The sequence below is a fragment of the Bos mutus genome, chromosome 1 (assembly GCF_027580195.1).
Source record: "Bos mutus isolate GX-2022 chromosome 1, NWIPB_WYAK_1.1, whole genome shotgun sequence".
NCBI lineage: Eukaryota > Metazoa > Chordata > Mammalia > Artiodactyla > Bovidae > Bos > Bos mutus.
This window is the reverse complement of record NC_091617.1, coordinates 119,326,487-119,338,383: the sequence shown is the minus strand read 5'-3', so window position 1 is coordinate 119,338,383 and position 11,897 is coordinate 119,326,487. Positions and strand designations below refer to the sequence as shown.

Below are 11,897 nucleotides of genomic sequence, written 5' to 3'. Positions count from 1 at the left end.
TAACCTGTGAATGAACATTTATGCTGCTTCCATTATACAGTGTAGGTGACAAATCGATTCAAGATATTAGAGCTGATAGAGTGCCTGAAAAACTATGGACGGAGTTTTATGACACTGTACAGGAGGCAGGGATCAAGACCATCCCCAAGAAAAAGAAATGCAAAGAGGCAAAATGGTTGTCTGAGGAGGCGTTACAAAGAGCTGAGAAAAGAAGAGAAGTGAAAGGCAAAGGAGAAAAGGAAAGCTATGCTCATTTGAATGCAGAGTTCTACAGAATAGCAAGGAGAGATAAGAAAGTGTTCTTCGGTGATCAGTGCAAAGAAATAGAGGAAAACAATAGAATGGGAAAGACTAGAGATCTCTTCAAGAAAATTAGAGATACCAAGGGAACATTTCATGCAAAGATGGGCACAATAAAGGACAGAACGGTATGGATTTAACAGAAGCAGAAGATATTAAGAAGAGGTGACAAGAATACAGAGAAGAACTATGCAAAAAAGATCTTCATGACCCAGATAACCATGGTGGTGTGATCATTACCCTAGAGCCAGACATCCTGGAATGCAAAGTCAAGTGGGACTTAGGAAGCATCACTACAAACAAAGCTAGTGGAGGTGACGCAATTCCAGCTGAGCTGTTTCAAATCCTAAAGATGATGCTGTGAAAGTGCTGCACTCAATATGCCAGCAAATCTGGAAAACTCAGCAGTGACCACGGGACTGGAAAAGGTCAGTTTTCACTCCAATCCCAAAGAAAGGCAGTGCCAAAGAATGTTCAAACTACTGCACAATTGCACTCAACTCACATGCAAACAAAGTAATGCTCAAAATTCTCCATGCCGGGCTTCAACAGTACATGAACTGAGAACTTCCAGATGCTCAAGATAGATTTAGAAAAGGCAGAGGAACCAGAGATCAAATTGGCAACATATGCTGGACCATGAAAAAATCAAGAGAGTTCCAGAAAAACATCTACTTCTGTTCTATTTACTATGCCAAACGTTTGACTGCTTGGATTTAAACAAACAGTGGAAAATTTTTCAAGAGATAGGAATACCAGACCACCTGACCTGCCATCTATTTCTAGACATATATTTCTGCTTTATTGACTATGCCAAAACCTTTGACTGTGTGGATCACAATAAACTGTGGAAAATTCTGAAAGAGATGGGAATACCAGACCACCTGACCTGCCTCCTGAGAAATCTGTATGCAGGTAAGGAAGCAACAGTTAGAACTGGACATGGAACAACAGACTGGTTCCAAATAGGAAAAGGAGTATGTCAAGGCTGTATATTAACACCCTGCTTATTTAACTTATATGCAGAGAACATCATGAGAAACGCTGGGCTGGAAGAAGCACAAGCTGGAATCAAGACTGCTGGGAGAAATATCAGTAACCTCAGATATGCAGATGACACCACCCTTATGGCAGAAAGTGAAGAGGAACTCAAAAGCCTCTTGATGAAAGTGAAAGAGGAGAGTGAAAAAGTTGGCTTAAAGCTCAACATTCAGAAAACTAAGATCATGGTATCTGGTCCCATCACTCCATGGGAAATAGATGGGGAAATAGTGGAAACAGTGTCAGACTTTATTTTTCTGGGCTCCAAAATCACTGCAGATGGTGACTGCAGCCATGAAATTAAAAGACACTTACTCCTTGGAAGGAAAGTTATGATCAACCTAGATAGCATATTCAAAAGCAGAGACATTACTTTGCCAACAAAGGTTCTTCTAGTCAAGGCTATGGTTTTTCCTGTGGTCATGTATGGATGTGAGAGTTGGACTGTGAAGAAAGCTGAGCACCAAAGAATTGATGCTTTTAAACTGTGGTGTTGGAGAAGACTCCTGAGAGTCCCATGGACTGCAAGGAGTTCCAACCAGTCCATCCTAAAGGAGATCAGTCTGGGTGTTCTTTGGAAGGAATGATGCTAAAGCTGAAACTCCAGTACTTTGGCCACCTCACGCGAAGAGTTGACTCATTGGAAAAGACTCTGATGCTGGGAGGGATTGAGGGCAGGAGGAGAAGGGGACGACAGGATGAGATGGCTGGATGGCATCACTGACTCGATGGACGTGAGTCTGAGTGAACTCGGGAATTGGTGATGGACAGGGAGGCCTGGCGTGCTGCAATTCATGTGGTCGCAAAGAGTCAGACATGATTGAGCAACTGAACTGAACTGAACTGAACTGAAGTTGGTCATAACTTTTTTTCCAAGGAGCAGTGAAAGTGAAAGTGTGAAAGTCATTCATTTGTGTCCAACTCTTTGCGACCCCATAGACTATACAGTCCATGGAATTCTCCAGGCCAGAATACTGGAGTGGGTAGCCTTTCCCTTCTCCAGGGGATCTTTCAAACCCAGGGAATGAACTCAGGTCTCCCGCAACGTGGGCAGATACTTTACCAGCTAAGCCACAAGGGAAGCCCTCCAAGGAGCAAGAGTCTTTTAATTTCATGGTTGCAGTTACCATCTGCAGTGATTTTGAAGCCCACAAATATAAAATCTGTCACTGTTTCCATTGTTACCCCATTTATTTGCCATGAAGTGATGGAACCAGACACCATAATCTTAGTTTTCTGAATCTGAGTTTTAAGTTTGCTTTTTCACTCTCCTCTTTCACCTTCATCAAGAGGCTCTTTAGATCTTCTTCACTTCCTGCCATAAGGGTGGTGTCATCTGCATATCTGAGGTTACTGATATTTCTCCCAGCAATCTTGATTCCAGCTTGTGCTTCTTCCAGCCCAGCGTTTCTCATGATGTACTCTGCATATAAGTTAAATAAGCAGAGTGTTAATATACAGCCTTGACGTACTCCTTTTCCTATTTGGAACCAGTCTGTTCCATGTCCAGTTCTAACTGTTGCTTCCTGACCTGCATACAGATTTCTCAGGAGGCAGGTCAGGTGGTCTGGTATTCCCATCTCTTTCAGAATTTCCCACAGTTTATTGTGATCCACACAGTCAAAGGCTTTGGCATAGTCAATAAAGCAGAAATAGATGTTTTTCTGGAGAAGGCAATAGCACCCCACTCCAGTACTCTTGCCTGGAAAATCCCATGGATGGAGGAGCCTGGAAGGCTGCAGTCCATGGGATCACTTAGGGTCGGACACGACTGAGCGACTTCACTTTCACTTTTCACTTTCATGCATTGGGGAAGGAAATGGCAACCCACTCCAGTGTTCTTCCCTGGAGAATCCCAGGGACAGAGGAGCCTGGTGGGCTGCCATCTATGGGGTCACACAGAGTCGGACACGACTGAAACGACTTAGCAGCAGCAGCAGCAGATGTTTTTCTGGAACTCTCTTGCTTTTTCCATGATCCAGCGGATGATGGCAATTTTATCTCTGGTTCCTCTGCCTTTTCTAAAACCAGCTTGACCATCTGGAAGTTCACGGTTCATGTACTGCTGAAGCCTGGCTTACAGAATTTTGAGCATTACTTTACTAGCATGTGAGATGAGTGCAATTGTGCGATAGTTTGAGCATTCTTTGGCATTGCCTTTCTTTGGGAATTAGAATGAAAACTGACCTTTTCCAGTCCTGTGGCCACTGCTGAGTTTTCCAAATTTGCTGGCATATAGTGTGCAGCACTTTCACAGCATCATCTTTCAGGATTTGAAATAGCTCAACTGGAATTCCATCACCTCCACTAACTTTGTTTGTAGTGATACTTTCTAAGGCCCACTTGACATCACATTCCAGGATGTCTGGCTTAGGTGAGTGATCACACCATCATGATTATCTGGGTTGTGAAGATCTTTTTTGTATAGTTCTTCTGTGTATTCTTGCCACCTCTTCTTAATATCTTCTGCTTCTGTTAGGTCCCTACCATTTCTGTCCTTTGTTGAGCCCATCTTTGCATGGAATGTTCCCTTGGTATCTCTAATTTTCTTGAAGAGATCTCTAGTCTTTTCCATTCTGTTGTTTTCATCTATTTCTTTGCATTGAGGGCTGAGGAAGGCTTTCTTATCTCTTCTTGCTATTCTTTGGAACTCTGTATTCAGATGTTTATATCTTTCCCTTTCTCCTTTGCTTTTCTCTTCTCTTCTACACAGCTATTTGTAAGGCCTCCTCAGACAGCCATTTTGCTTTTTTGCATTTCATTTCCATCTGGATGGTCTTGATCCCTGTCTCCTGTACAATGTCATGAACCTCCATCCATAGTTCATCAGGCACTCTATCAGATCTAGGCCCTTAAATCTATTTCTTACTTCCACTGTATAATCATAAGGGATTTGATTTAGGTCATACCTCAATGGTCTAGTGGTTTTCCCTACTTTCTTCAATTTAAGTCTGAATTTGGCAATAAGAAGTTCATGATCTGAGCCACAGTCAGCTCCCGGTCTTGCTTTTGCTGACTGTATAGAGCTTCTCCAAATTTGGCTGCAAAGAATATAATCAATCTGATTTCAGTGTTGACCATCTGGTGATGTCCATGTATAGAGTCTTCTCTTGTGTTGTTGGAAGAAGGTGTTTGACCAACCTAGACAGCATATTAAAAAGCAGAGATATCACTTTGCCAACAAAGGTCTGTATTGGTCAAAGTTATGGTTTTTCCAGTAGTCATTGATGTATGTGAGCATTGGACTGTAAAGAAAGCTCAGCACTGAAGAATTGATGCTTTTGAACTGTGGTTTTGTAGAAGACTCTTGAGAGTTCCTTGGACTGCGAGGAGATCCAACCTGTCCAGCCTAAAGGAAATCAGTCCTGAATATTCATTGGAAGGACTGATGCTGAAGTTGAAACTCCAATACTTTGGCCACCTGATGCAAAGAACTGACTCTTTGGAAAAGACCCTGATGCTTGGAAAGATAGAAGGCAGAAGTGGACAACAGAGGATGAGATGGTTGGATGGCATCACTGACTCGATGGACATGAGTTTGAGTATCCTCTGGGAGTTGGTGATGGACAGGGAAGCCTGGTGTGCTGCAGTCCATGGGGTCACAAAGAGTCGACATTACTGAGTGACTGAACTGCAGTGAACTGACCATTGTAGAGAGTGCTGCAATGAACATCGGAGTACATATGTAACAGTATTTTTAACTTACTTCTTTAATGAGTATTACTTTAGAAGACACACATTATGAACGTGTGTGATGTCAATCCAGAAATACTGAGGTGTTCCTGCAAAAGATTATAATCAATATTGAATTTGAATCACCTCTCTCTGATCCATCCTAGCCAACTCCTTAACCTTGGCCCATTGGCTATTAACTGGGGATGTTGTAGAGATAAATCCAACAGAATGACATTGTTGAAGCTGATATCAGGTTTCGCTGCAAACCTAGGAATACATTTTTAAGCAGATGTGAGGTCATGTGGCATTCTTTCAACCACCCTACATATGAGTTAACTATTCCACCTTCATGCTGGGCTGGTCCACATACAGGTTTCCTCTTGAGGAAACTATTTGCAAGTATTTTTGATAGAAATAAATGGAATTTTCATCTAGCCCATATTTAGGGTGATACTCAGCAATTAAATAAAAGTGATGTAGTTTGGGGTCTGATAAGCAAAAATTGAGACAATATGGCAGCCAGAATTACAAGATGGTCTTCAAGAGTCCTGCTCTTTCACGTACACACTGTTGAGAATCTTCTTCCTATCATTGTGGGTGGGGCCTGTGAATATCATGAGCTGTTATTCTCCTGATTCTGTTACATCATGTGGCAAAAGCGATTTTACAAATGTGATTAGGATCCTTATTCGTTTATTTTGAATCAGTCAAAAGAGGGATTATCCTACATGGGTCTGGATTAATCAGTGAGACTTAAGAGGCAAGAAACAGCAATAGACTGCCTCCTATTGGCCTTGAAGGAGCAAACTGCCATGTGTAGAGAGAATGGGGTGGCAAAGAATGGGCCTCAGCCCTCATGGCTCCAGAGGAACTAAATTCTGCTAATATCCAGTGAGCTTGGAAGAGGATGCCAAGATGACATGAGACTGTACGTCCCGCCAACGCCTTGACCCTGATGACAGCACCCAGCTGGACTGTGCTCAGACTCCAGACCCACAGAAATGGAAAAATAATAAATTGTAAGTGTATGTTGTTTTAAAATACTAAGTTTGAGGTACACACCTATTTGTTACACAGCCAGTACAGATGGTCTGCCATTCTCTTTGACAAGGTTTAGTTGCTCTTATGCCTAGAAAAGTCTCTTACTGAATTGAAGTCCACACCTTCAGGTCTATGTTCTAGGGAAATAGGAAATTGTCATAAAATGCCCTTCTTGTAATAACTTAGTAACTTTCCCTTAGATTTCTAGTCTATACTGCAAAAAAATCTGGATTCTGTTAACTTTTATAGTTAGTTCAGTTGCTCAGTCGTGTCCGACTCTTTGCAACCCCATGAACTGCAGCACACCAGGCCTCCCTGTCCATCACCAACTCCCGAGTTTACTCAAACTCACATCCATTGAGTCGCTGATGCCATCCAGCCATCTCATCCTCTGTCGTCCCCTTCTCCTCCTGCCCCCAATCCCTCCCAGCATCAGAGTCTTTTCCAATGAGTCAACTCTTCACATGAGGTGGCCAAAGTACTGGAGTTTCAGCTTTAGCATCATTCCTTCCAAAGAAATCCCAGGGCTGATCTCCTTCAGAATGGACTGGTTGGATCTCCTTGCAGTCCAAGGTACTCTTAAGAGTCTTCTCCAATACCACAGTTCAAAAGCATCAATTCTTCGGCGCTCAGCTTTCTTCACAGTCCAACTCTCACATCCATGCGTGACCACTGGAGAAACCATAGCCTTGACTAGATGGACCTTTGTTGGCAAAGTAATGTCTCTGCTTTTGAGTATGCTGTCTAGGTTGGTCATAACTTTCCTTCCAAGGAGTAAGCGTCTTTTAATTTCATGGCTGCATCACCATCTGCAGTGATTTTGGAGCCCCAAAAAACAAAGTCTGACACTGTTTCCACTGTTTCCCCATCTATTTGCCGTGAAGTGATGGGACCAGATGCCAAACCTTTAACCTCTACCTTCATTTAGCATTTCTATAGAACACATTTTTAGGTTTAATGATGTTTCTTTCTGAACTCACTTCAGTTTTCTCACATATCCTGTGTTGACTTCCAACAGACTCAAAATCCTGTAAGGCACTGGCCAGTGATGATAGAATAAAGTATTGGTCCTTGCTCTTATGTTCCTGTTTGTAGGAGAATATCCCATTCATTTGGCTTTTTGTTTGTTACTATTTTTAACACCAGCTAGATAATTGTTGATTCAAGTTCAATTTGGGTGTCCATTCTGACTTCATATCGCTTCTCTTTAAAGCCATAGCAAGTATTTCTGAATTTTAACTGTTTGAAATCAGTTGAACCAGGAAAATATCAACAGCTTGTTTCTGTTTTTTTGCTTTTGTTTCATTTTGTTTTAATTGTGGTAAAAATTGAATAACATTTATCTCAACCATTTTTAAGTATACAGCTCAGTGGTGCCAAGTATATTCACACTGTTGTGTAATCAATCTCCAGAACTTTTTCCTCTTGTGAAACTGAAACTCTATACCCATTAAACAGTTCCCCATTTCTTCCTCCCCACAGCCTCTATAACCACCATCATGTCACTTTATGTTTATATAAATTTGAATACTCTAAATATCTTATACAAGTGAAATCATACAATATTTGTCTTTTTACAATTCACTATTTTGCTTAACATAATGTGCTTAAGATTCATCTATGTACTAGTCAGGGCTTTATGTTACGGTTCTCCAGAAAAACAGAATCAATAGGAGATATATATATATATACACATATACATATATGTATGTATATCTCTGCAAAAATTGAGATTAGGTGGTAGACAGAATTCCAAGATGGCCTCCAAGAGTTCCATCCTCTCATGCACATGCTCTGTAGAATCCTCTTTCCATTAGTGTGTGGGATCTTTCTGCTTTTTTTTTTTTTAATACTTTGAGTGGTAAAAATAGAGCAGAAATAGTATTTTGTTCAGAGAGGAAAAAATATACTGCTATGGTCATAGCTCTAAGGATGACTGAAATAGTCTCTGCCTCTCAATAGTGCATTGTAGTATAAGTTGATTTCAACCACGTCTTCTCCAGCTTCAATATATCAGATCACATTAATACCATAATGATACATGAAGAAACAGAGCATGTGGAAACCAACCTTGATCATGGCTTCTTTCATTTGTGACTTTAGCTGCCCTTGAGTGTGTATTTTTGTGGATCAAAAACTCCCTTGTTACCACTTAGCACCATAATGAACTGATATATATTCCAAGTTGCAATAGGCTAGTTGAGAAGGAAGATTAATCAGTGCAATGAAATAAACATTAATATAGTGACAATGGTATCAATCAATTCTGGAATCACCAACTTGTTTAATTTAGAGCAACATGATCACATCCTAAGTCAGATACTTTAAGTATGAAGTACACTGAGAAGTCAACAAAGAGAGAAAACAAACACCATCACCTCCCTTCTCCTCCTCCCTCTCCTCATCCACTTTCTTCTTCCTCTCATCTCCTCTCCTCTCCTCTTCTCTCTCCCACTCCACAGTTGTTATCTTTAATATGAAGTTTACTCCTCTACCATTTACTTGATCTTTTACCCTGATTCACTGATTTGTTTCTGAATGAATTGTTTAGTTTTTTTTTTCTTTCTTTCTTTGGGGTAGGGGTAGGGGATATCATCATGCAGATTCTCACATAAATAGGAAAATATAGGCTATGTGACTTCCTTCAGAATTTTCTGAGCATTCATTATCTGGCTAAAACTGTATATGCAATTCTAACATAGAAAGACAGACTGCTGAGCATACTAAAATGAGTCCTGGGGCCAGAGAAAGGGGGCAAGGATTCTGCATGGCTTAGAGCTGTTATGAGGGATAAGTCACTTAGTGCTTGGTGGACAAACAGTCTGCATACCTTAAGAGAAAGTCTGCTCTGCCCAGATGGTTATGTCCCCCTCTGTGGAGCCACAACCTCTACAATCAGGGTTCTGTCTTCAGAGATTGCATTTATGCCAGGTATACAAGCACTGTCATTTGGGTTAATGAAATAAATTTAGATTTCATACTTGTTGACCCTCCTCTCATCTACATATATATATATGAGAGAAATAAAAAGAAGCACCAAGACATATAAAAGGGGGGAAAAACTTATGGGAAGAGAGTTAATATAGGAAATAGGAGAAAATATTAAAATAGCCATAGTCAGTGTCCTCATGCAGATATTTGAATAATAATAATATCACATCTACTAAAACAATTCAACATGTGTTTTTTTGAATTTTCGTGTCTCAAGCTGATTTTCAAAATCAGTGTTTTGGATTTCGAAGTGTGGTCCCTGGACCCACAGCAACATTATTATCAACTGAGAACTTAGAAATGTTAATCCTTGAGCCTCAACATAGACCTATTTGAATTAGAAATGTGGGGTATGGAGCCCAGCACTCTGTGTTTTATTGAGCCTTGCAGATGATTCTTATGTGTGATGAAGTCTGAGAACCCTACTTGGCTGCATATTAGCATCGCTACTGGTGACTGGCTCCTACCCCATGTAATTCTGACTTAATAGACTTGGGTGCAGTGTGGACTTCAGGAGTTTCAAAAGTTCCCCAGGTGACTCTAATGTGCAGATAAGATGAGAACAATGCTCTGAATTACCAGGCCTGAATAATTAGATCCCTTTCCAGATCTGGTTCAAGCAGTGGTTCCCAAATGTGTCTACTCTTTGAAATCACTTGGAGAACTTCACAGATAACTGCTGCGGTGCAGCACCCTAGAGACTGTGATTTAATTGGTCTGGGGTATGGTCTGGACTTTAGAAAACAAGAATCAGGCTCTTCTAATGTGCAGAGTTTGAGAATCAGTGGGTTAAAAGCTAAAACCTTGTTCTAAAAGCTAAATGCCTTGTTTTATTTCTAGTTCCAAAGGCTAAATTCCTAGGCCCAAAGCAGACACAAAGTGTATGATCTTTATAAAGATTTATTATATAGATTTATGATATATATATATGCACACACACATACATATATATACACACACACATATATAACAAGTAGGATTTAACTGTTTCCCAACATCCCTAAACAAAATTAAGCTTAAAAATAGATGATTCACAGCCCAAGTTAAAGTATTTTCCATCCTGGCAGTGCTGGCCTAAGAATCTCATGAGAGCATTAAAAACCTAATACTTAGGCCTCACCTCAGACCAGTTAAATCCAATTAAATCAGAACCTTTGGGTGTGAGGTATCAGAATTGTTTAAATTACATCAGAACGTTACAGAGTAATCAAAAGGTCAGTATTGTTGAAATACCCTCAGAAAGTTCCAAGGTCCTGAGAACCACAGGTTAGAGTATAGCCTTACTTTAGATGAAAAGGAGATTTGCTCTTTCCAACTTTCTCATATGTCATAGAAGAGCTGGGCCTGCCTTGTGTGACCAGGAACAAAATGACAATGTCACCAGTACAGTGATGATACCCACATCAATATAGGACCTTATTTCATAAAAGAGTCTGTCTGGTATACTTTTGGCTTTTATTACAAGTTGGCTGGATCCCCCTGCTCAAATTGGCAAAACTAATACAATATTGTAAAGTTTAAAAATAAAATAAAATTTAAAAAAACAAAAAGAATATTATTATTCATTATTTTTACTAGCAGTAAAGCATTTGAGATACTAAACTACTGCAATAAAACTAAGTTACAATAGCTTATGTTGGTGAAGTGATTTTCAACCAATGGTGATTATGTCACCCAGAGGATATTTGACAATGTCTGGACATATTTTGTTTGTCACAACGTTGGGGCAAGGGAGGTTTCCACTGACACATCGTAGGTAAAGGCCAGGGAAGCTTCTAAACATCCTAAAATGCACAGGATGACTGCCCGCTCCAATAAGGAATCATCCAGACTAAACTGTCAGTAATGCTGAGGTTGAGAAATCTTGCTTTTGTGGAAAGTCTACAGGCTACTACTCTTTCAAGGGAAATTGTAGATCAGGGAGAGAAAGTCTATTACAAAGAATAATTTGTTTGGGGAGATTACAGAAAATGTCCAGAACTTCTTAATAGAACCAAATATCCTGAAGATCATACCTTGCTCCTTAGAAAAGAAACTCAACCACACAGTGGTTTCGAATTATCACAGCATCTATTGAAAGCTTGCTCCTGTATTTCTCAAAGTAAATTCAAATGTACAATATCTAATATATTTTAACAATAGAACTTCATCTCTATTTAAATATATTTAGACCAACCAGCAAATCATCTAGAGGATTTCTTATTTCCATGTTTTCATTCCCTAAGCCCTGAGGACCCTTCTCTATCTTCTATCCAGGGTAATCCAGGTACATTTTTAAAATGACAGCTGATGAGTCAAATCGTCTGGAAAGCCTTGGGTCACAAGACTGACATAAATCCTTAAGAAGATGTATTTCTTGAAGGTAGAGCATTTGCTCTGAGGTACCAAGGTCTGGCAAATCCCTGGCATTTTGTAGGTATTCAATGTTTTGTTAAACAAACAAATGAATTGTGATATATTTTCATAAATAAATAAATATATTTATTTATTTTGTTATATAAACAAGTGAATGATCATCATTACTTGCTTTAATGCACACCCAGGAAAACAACTCTTTTGCATGAACTCTTATGTGGGTAACTTCTATCATATCAAAAACAGTATTGAGGTTCATTCGACCACAAAAGCCCACGTTTATACTTAGACTCATTAATCAATGTTGCATTCTGCTTCTCCTAGTCACTTCAACCTGTATTTTAAGAGTTCAAGGTCATGTGTGCAAGATAAGTTGCTTCAGTCATGACAAACTCATCGCAACCCTATAGACTGTAGCTTGCCAGCTCCTCTGTCCATGGGGTTCTCCAGGCAAGAATACTGGAATGGGTTTCCATGCCCTCCTCCACGGGATC

General features: G+C 40.0%; 1 pseudogene; it reads right to left on the bottom strand.

The window, feature by feature from the left end:
- Positions 1 to 4,567: 4,567 nt before the first annotated feature.
- LOC102281268 (protein cornichon homolog 4 pseudogene) lies at positions 4,568 to 8,294 on the bottom strand (annotated as a pseudogene).
- Positions 8,295 to 11,897: the final 3,603 nt, after the last annotated feature.